The sequence below is a fragment of the Galeopterus variegatus genome, unplaced genomic scaffold (genome assembly GCF_000696425.1).
Source record: "Galeopterus variegatus unplaced genomic scaffold, G_variegatus-3.0.2 Scaffold4130, whole genome shotgun sequence".
NCBI lineage: Eukaryota > Metazoa > Chordata > Mammalia > Dermoptera > Cynocephalidae > Galeopterus > Galeopterus variegatus.
The window spans coordinates 1619-10240 of record NW_007730241.1 but is presented as its reverse complement, the minus strand read 5'-3'; positions in this window follow the sequence as shown (position 1 = coordinate 10240).

The following is an 8622-nucleotide window of genomic DNA, read 5'->3' as shown; positions in this document are numbered from 1 at the left end:
AAAATAACTGCCTAGGTAACATTAGGTTACTCACGCTGTCTCTTTTGTGTAAGGATTAAAGCAGAGGGAACTTTATCATCATACCTATTGAAGACTTAAACTGGCCTATTTGGGACATTGGCTGTGATCTCTTTCTCCTGATTTCCCTTAAGGGGTCAGTCCTGTAGCACATTAGGGAACAACCTAAGTGGTGTGACAGAGGGTAGTGACTGAATGTCTCCCATAATGAACCGCTCGCCACCCTCAGAAATATTGGCCTCAGTGTGAATCCAAGAGAAAGTGAGAGAGCAAGAGCAAGAGGGAAGAGGAGGAGGAGGAAAAGGAGGAGAGGAAGAGAGTGAATGTAACTCGGAAAAATTCTCACAGCCAGCACCTAATGAAGAAGAAGCTATGATTCCCATTTCATAACTGGAAAAAATGAAATACGCCTAAGGTCTTCCAGCTGAAATGGACAGAAAATGGATCATCCACTCAGACTCAAAATGTTCCTTGCCCATTGTACTAGTCCTGCTTTTCTCCCCACAAGTATGGGGGTTCATAAAATGCCAGAAGGGCCATGGATCTGTTCCAACTACCAGCTCTTGTGCAAAAAGAAAAATGGCTACGTGTCTGATCCTTCGTGGTTGTTTAGATGACTAAAGGCTTTACTTGAAAAAAATAATAATAGTTATTATCTCCTGCAGTATTATTTTACAAGTAAAACTATTTTGTTGAACATGACATCTGCATGGTTTATGGTTAAATGTGCTCGAAAGATTGTATAAAAAATAGAAAGATAAACTTCATGGCTTATTTGTTTCCCTTTGCATATCTGCACATAAACTTCTCTAAATTTAAGCTATAACATTTTTCTTAATTGTGCATCACGGAAACTGCAGACCCGTTAGAAAGATAAACTTCATGGCTTATTTGTTTCCCTTTGCATATCTGCACATAAACTTCTCTACATTTAAGCTATAACATTTTTCTTAATTGTGCATCACGGAAACTGCAAACCCGGATAGTTCATCCTGTGTATAATTGAGGTCAGCTTCTGCAGAAAACTGGGACATCTCAATTATATAATCCCAATTCAGTCCATATTATCCTTATTATTTACAACTTCAATCTTGTTCTACATTGTCCATCTCTGAAATAAGAAATATCACATGTACTTGTCATACATAATACTTGATGATTTGTTATTTTAATTAAAATAAATTTAAAGTGTTGATGCAAGGTAACATCTATGATTCCAAACAAAATATAATTTCTGAATAAAGCAAGCCATAAATCTTACATGAGACAATCTTTAGGAAACAACTATTGTGATCATATATCCTCTAGTAAGATATTCACTTTTAATTCAAATGGCAAGAGGTCTGAGTATCTTTTATTTCCTGGAGGGATGTATATATTTGAAATCTGGCACAACCCACTGAAAGTCAGTGCATTAGATAGAGGGAGAAGAACAATGAAAAAAAAGAAAATATATGAAAATAGACAGATGAATTTGGGGAGCTTACTTGCCTTGGGGGAAAAAAGCCATGAAATAGCTGCTAGCACCCTTCAAAATGCTGCTTATGTGCCTCATTATGCCACCTAGATTTCCAGCCTGTCACATTCAATGAGGTCTTTGCAGGCCAATGATGCTAGGGCTGTCAGCCTGATATTCTGTAATTTGGAATGACTCGCACCCTGCCATTTTGTAATGCTTCCTGAAAAGCACTGGAGAGAGTTTTGCCAGATATTCTTTCTAACTCGGTTTAGTAAGAGTATTTTAAGATTTCAGTAAGAACAGGTCTGTGCTGGGTCATGCGTTCATTCTCAGCACTGCTCATGCTTTGTTATTATTATTATTATCTTTATCTAAGGCCTCAGCATGGAAGAATGCATTTGATCCCAATCGTAGAAATCAGCGTTATTTATAGTGCCTTCAAATTCACCACCCTACTTGCAACTTCTGCAATCAGTCTCATCTGCTCTTAGTTCTGTTGGCTATCTGATGAGTTCCAATTGCACACGTAAGGCCATTTTCTGAGAGCTGGGTGATGCTTCTCAGAGAAAGTTTGCCTTGTCTGGGAGTGGGGCAGCAGCTGCTTAAGTGTATCTCTGACTTCTCCATGGAATGCCTGGAATTCCATCTAATTCCAGAGGAAAACAGTGAATTTCTCTTTCTCCCAACATGTGCTCATTGATGGAGAATTGAGTGGAATTTGTTTCCCCAGGGCCTACCTTAGATTCTGTCCCAGCCTCGGTTTGAATGCAAAATCACGGATGGTGTGTGGGGACTGGCAGATGCATCTGTTGAAGCCTCCAGAAGCCTGGTGGGAAAACAACATTGACAGGGGAGTGATGTGTTGCAATTTGGCCCCTGAAGGATTTATCAGATGACTGTCAGGACCCTAAATTGTGGGAATCAGTGAGGTTGGAAATCATTTAGAGATTACTCCCCTAAAGAAGAGGATGGATCACTCTCCTTTCTTTTTCTGCCCTCCTCACCAAATTTCTCTACTCTTTCAGAGAATGTCACCCATCTGTCACCTACCACCCACTTCCGTTCAAGGACTATGGAATCAGATTGCATAGTTTTAATGGATTTAGACAGCGTTTTGTACGTAGGGCTCATTTTCTCATGTCTTACTTTGGCAGGTGTGATATATGTTTAGCATAGGCATAAATCGGATCTTGCATAGTGGAAGAGATGCTTATGGGATCACAGCAGAATGACAACAGAGGAAGGGAAGAGAAGACAACAGAGCCTTAGTACAGCACTCTAGTCATGGCACCAGATTATTTTGGGAACAGTATCTTCCTCTTCCTGCCTGTTCTCTCAATGTGCGCCCTTGTTTTCTTGCCTCACACAAACATTCAGATGTTCTCAGTGCCCTCAGCTCATTTCTTTTCCTAGCCAGCCAAGAATAATTATTTCTGTCTGCATTTTCCTCTTACTATGGCCTCTCTTACATTATTAGGTTGTGCTATTACATGTCAAGGACTATGCACTTGATTTAGGTACATTCACTGGGAATACTGTTCTCTCTGCTTGATCGGAGAGAAGTCTCTCTCTCTCTCTCTCTTTCTCTCTCTCTCTCCCTCCCTCCCTCCCTCTCCCTAGTTTAGTACAAGGAATCTGAAATGTGCTTTCAGTCATCACTGTTGACATATCAAAGAAATATGACTTTAATTTTTCAAAGAAAATATGAATGATGTAGTGTTCCCCACACAGACAGTAACCTCCTCTGTTAGCGAGCTGTACAGAATCTAAAATTCTGAGTGTTATTTTATACACAAAAGATGTTCAGATGATTGGGATTGTAGAGCGCAGAGTGCCACCACCAGGATATGACCTCATCTGCTCTGAGAAACTGAGAGGGGTTGAACCTGTCAGTGTTTGGAGGAAACTGTTTCCGGTGAAAGCTGAAACTCAGGAAGGGACAATTCCTCATTCTGGACAACGACCTTCTTCTTTGATGAGAACAAACACTTCAGTTGAGAACTGAAAAGAAAGGACAGGCACATTATTCACAAAAAAAGCTGCTTAATAGAAAATAAACTCCAGTTTTTACTATGAAACAATGAGAAATATCAACGAAATTGCGTAGGAAGAAGGTTCATTTTTGTGTGAGTGATATAGACAACACAAACAAATGGAAATAAAGTTTATTTTATTTTATTTTATTTTTATTTTTTATTTTCCCAAATGAACAACTTCTAAAGGACAGTTTCACCTTGTTTTCTGTATGCACAATACTTTACACAGACAATCAATTTTCCTAATGATGCTCCTGTCATTGCAAGACCTTGAATATCCTTGTGATTCTCCCAAGTGCCTGTTTCCAAAGCCTTTCAGTAAAAGGCAGAACACTTACTAATCAAAATTAACTATTAAACTATTGTGACAGTACATAGGAGCCAGAATATATCTTACAAACCAAAGCATCCCATTCGTTAGTCGCTCAGATCGAAGGGGATTTACAGTCGTGTGATGATGAGGCAGAGGAAGATCTGAGACAGCAGAAAATAGTCAAGAACAGCACTACGCCTGATGCCTGTAATTACAATCTGCCCACTAGAGGATCCTGTGAATGTCACTTGGACTCAACTCTCTCAATCTCTCATTACTCATCACTTTATTGCTGCGAGGCTTGTCATCTGACCCACTGTGAGGGGGAGTATCCCAAATCTGAGGGAATTATTTCCCATGAGTGTGTGCAGGCGGGTGGGTGAATTTACAGTTGCAGGCATCCAAAAATGTATCAGTGACAGCAGGACTCCTGTAGGTTCATTTCAGCTGCCAAAGAGATGACTCTGCTGAATATCGGCTTTGCTCTGCTTTGGTGTTGCCCTTGGAGGCAGTCCGCATCGACAGCCACCCACACAGACCCGTGCTCATGCATACTCTCAGCCACTGAGCATTGCTCTTAAATAGAGTCAGGCAGCTACATTTTCTGGAACTGACTCTGGGCAGAGAAATATTATTGATTCTGTGTGTGTGTGTGTCCTGGTGGTGGAGGATGGAGGGTGATTACACCAAATATAGAGAATATGTTTTATTAACCTAAGGGTATTGCTGTTTTAAGGAAAGACATAAAATAAAAATAAAAATTTACTAATAAATACAAGTAAAATGGACAATAAAATATATACACAAATAACTGAACCAGTACAGTGAATATATAAGAAGAAAAGGATAAAGAAGGAGAATTTAAAGTAGTGACCTGGAGAAGACCAAAGTAGCATGCCAGGCCTGTGATAAACCGCAGGAGAGATGACCGAAAAGGTAGTATTTATCTAAAAAATTCTGTGTAGTTAAGGCAAAGGGGTGCCCAGAGGCAGCATGTCCAAAACTGTCATTCTTAAAATCCACACAATATTCAGAGGTATTTCTTGTATTCTTTGAAAAATAGTTTCTGGTTTCAGAAAGCAAGAAGCAATATCCTCTCCTAGAAATTAACAAAGAACATCAGCATCTTAAGGACAATGAAAATTCTTCTGTAATACAACTCTCTAACTGTTTTTAGTTCCATGTCTCCAAATTTATTTGAGTAAGAAAGAAGTTTTTTTTTTCTGTCCTAGGAATACTGCTCTAGGAATCCTCTGTAACACACAGTTGGACAGCAAATAGAATGGAATCATCAAAGAGGATGAGGTTGGGCCCTTATCTCTGCCTTCCTTCCTTGCTAGTAGAGCCAAGAAAATGCTGAACATGCTTTTTCCAATGATCCCAGGAGTCTGCAACTTTATACCTACCTAGTTCCTCGGTCTGCCTTTTAAAAAAAATCATTTAATGAGGAAAGTTAATAGCATTATTTGCTTTCAAAAATTTTTTGAAACTAATTGCCTTCATCAAACAGGCTCTCATAATCTTTTGAATATATTTGCTACTGCTTGCACTAAATCACTAAAGGGAAAATGGTGGTACAGAATCATTATGTTGTCTAGAAGCGTTTTACATTGAGGAACATGAAATCAGGAACAAGAGCCACCATATTTTTTTTTGTGTGTGTGATTAAATATAAGTAGCCTTTATTAATGCCCATACTATTTTATTTTGCATTTTCTAATTCAGACCATAAAGACTTTCATTTGTTCTTTTAGCACATATGTGCTAGACACAAAGATTGAGGTGGGATTTCTATACTACTTAGATGAAAACATACCCTTGGGCAAGGGTGGGGAGGTGGGGGGTGAGGCTCCCAAAACAGTGTTTTATTGATAATAATAAATGCCACAGAAATGGTACAGTCATTAAAGTGCAACAGGAATTAAGGGAAAGGAGAAACCGGTAGGGGTGCATGTGGTCAAGGCTACTCAGAAGGCACAGAATCTGACCTGGGATTTTAAAGAATTTGTGTTGGTGGTTCTAAGTATTGGAAGTCAGGGCATGGCAGGAGGAAAGACACAGAGGCAGAAGGTTGAACAGTGTGATACAATGACGTTTAAGGAAGATTAATTTGGGGATGGTATGTAGGAAAGATTGAAGAAGAGAGAGGATAGAGAAACAGACCACTTAGCAGGCTGTGATAAAGATGGTGCAGGCATGAGAGATAAAGGCCTCCCACTCATGTGGGGGCAGTGGATATAAATCATGGGATGTATGAGAGGGAATTCATAGGATGAAGAGAACTTGATAACTGGTTGGATATGGTGGGTGGGGCAAAAACATTGCTATTCTACTTGCTCACACCAAAAAGCGTTCATTGATTCTTTTGTCCTCCCCTCCCACATCAAATCCATCAGCAACTCTTATTTGGATTTCAAAATATATCCATAACTCTACCACTTCTTACCACCTTCACCATTACCATATTAGGCCAAGCTACCATCACCCCTTACCTAGATTATTGGAGTAGTTTTGTTATTGATCTCCCTGCTTCTACCTTTGCTCCTGACAGTCTGTTCTCAGGGCAAAGTAATTCTTTTAAAACATAAGTCAAATCATTATCAGTCCTATGCTGCTTTCTCTTCTGAGAAAACTGCTTGCTTCTCTTCTAACTTAGTAATAATCTAGAGCCCTGGTCCATAAGGCCCTCAGTGATCTGGCTCTTCATCATCTGCCTCTGACCCTGTCTACTTTCTCTCTCACTTGCTGCTTTTCAGTAACCCTGGCCTCCTTGACATCTCTCCAACAGGCCAGGATTTTACATGGCACTTGTTCTCTATGTTCATCCCTAGGATATCTGTGTGGCTTACTTCCTCACCTCTGTCAGATCTTTGCTCAAATTACTTCCCATTAAAGATCCTTTCCCTGACTGCTTTATAAAATAGTGTCCCCTCTTCTCCACTGGCTAGTTGCTTTATGTTTCCATAGCACTTATTAGCCCCTGACGTGTATTTGTTTATCTGATGTCTGTTTTCTTTTACTGGACTGGCTCATTTTTGTTCACTACTAAATTCTTAGTACCTAGAACATACAGTGAAGATTTCTTAAATTACTATTGCATGAATAAGTGCAAGATATCTTTAAATTTATGATTTCAGTGACTGGTAAAAGTCAAGGGATGTGATGGGGCAAGGAGCAAAACATGATTCCTATTTTAGGTATGTTGAGTTTGAGGTAACAGTGATATACATTAGTGTTGATGTCTGGCAGGTAGTTGGAAATGTAGAACTGGAGTTGGGGTGTTGAGGTTAAGAGCATTGACTTGAAATCGGACAGACAGAGGTTAAAATTCAGCTCTGCCACCTGCTGTCTATGTACCTTGGACCAGTTACCCAATTTCTCCAGACCTCAGTTTCTGTAAAATGTGAGCAGTAATACATCTCAACAGGTTGGCAAGAGGATTAAATGAAACAGGTAAGTCTGGCAAAGTGAAAGCTATCATTCTTATTTGGAAGTCTCTGTCAGAGGTGACAGCTGAAGCCATAGGAATAGATAGCTCTCTGGGCAAGAATATAAAAAAGAACCTTCCGTAGTTGTATTTAGTAAACTTTTATTTTTTTTTAGTAAACTAAGAATGTTGGTTATTCACACTGTTCTCTAATTAAATACAGTTACATATATCAAATATAGGGTTAGCTGCATATATTTATTTTTAAATCTGTGTAACTTAATATATGTTAATACAAGTATTTCTGTACCGTACTGATGTTATGCAGAAAAATACCCTTATGAAGCTGAGAATTAATCTATAGTTAACAGTTTTTCCTATGAAATTTTCAGCAGTTGTTTTGTTTTGTTACTGGGCTTATTTGTTTGGTTTTTTTTGTCATCTGTCAGCTTTAATTATTTCATTGCAGGAAACTATTGGAAAGTTTTTCCAAACAGACATTGCAGAAAATGCTTTGGTAGGTACCTTTTTAAACATTGTTGGTTTCTGATCTCCTGGTTTGATTTTTATTTCTTTATTTTTTATTTCCTTCAAAATGAAAATAGCTTTTTTTCTCATTATAAATATAACACATGAAGAAGAATTAAAGAATATGGGAAATACAGTAGTCCTTCTGTATCCATGGTTTCACCTTCTGCAGTTTGAGTTACCTACTGTCAACCGTGGTCTGAATATATTAACATATTTTGAGAGAGAGAGAGGCTATATCCACATAACTTTTATTACAGTGTATTGTTCTATTTAATTAATTGTTGTTGATCTCTTACTGTTCCTAATTTATAAATTAAACAGTATCATAGGTATGTATGTAGTTATAGGAAAAAACATTGTACATATATACAAGGGGTCTTCAAAAAACTTGTGGAAGGTTTGCATCATTTTTTAATTCCCTTTTTCCACAAACTTTTGGAAGTACCTTCATATAGCATTTGGTAACATCTGCAGTTTTAGGCATCCACTGGGGGTCTTGGAACATATCACCCCATGGATAAAGGAGAACTGCTGAATAAAAGAGAAAGGGAAATTCACTCCTAGTCCTACCACTCAGTGACATTTTGGTCTCTGCCTTTGCAGACATGTAACTATCTGCCCTGCACACAATTTTGTACAAACAGTATTATGCTAACATTCCATGTTTTTTACAGAATGTTATTTTCTTTTTTTTTTTTTCTTTTGTCAATATACAATGTGGTTGATTATTATGACCCATCACCGAAACCTCCCTCCCTCCTCCCTCTCCCCCCTCCCACCCAAGAATGTCCTTTCCGTTTGCTTGTTGTAACACCTTCAAAGAAACTGTAGTTGTTAT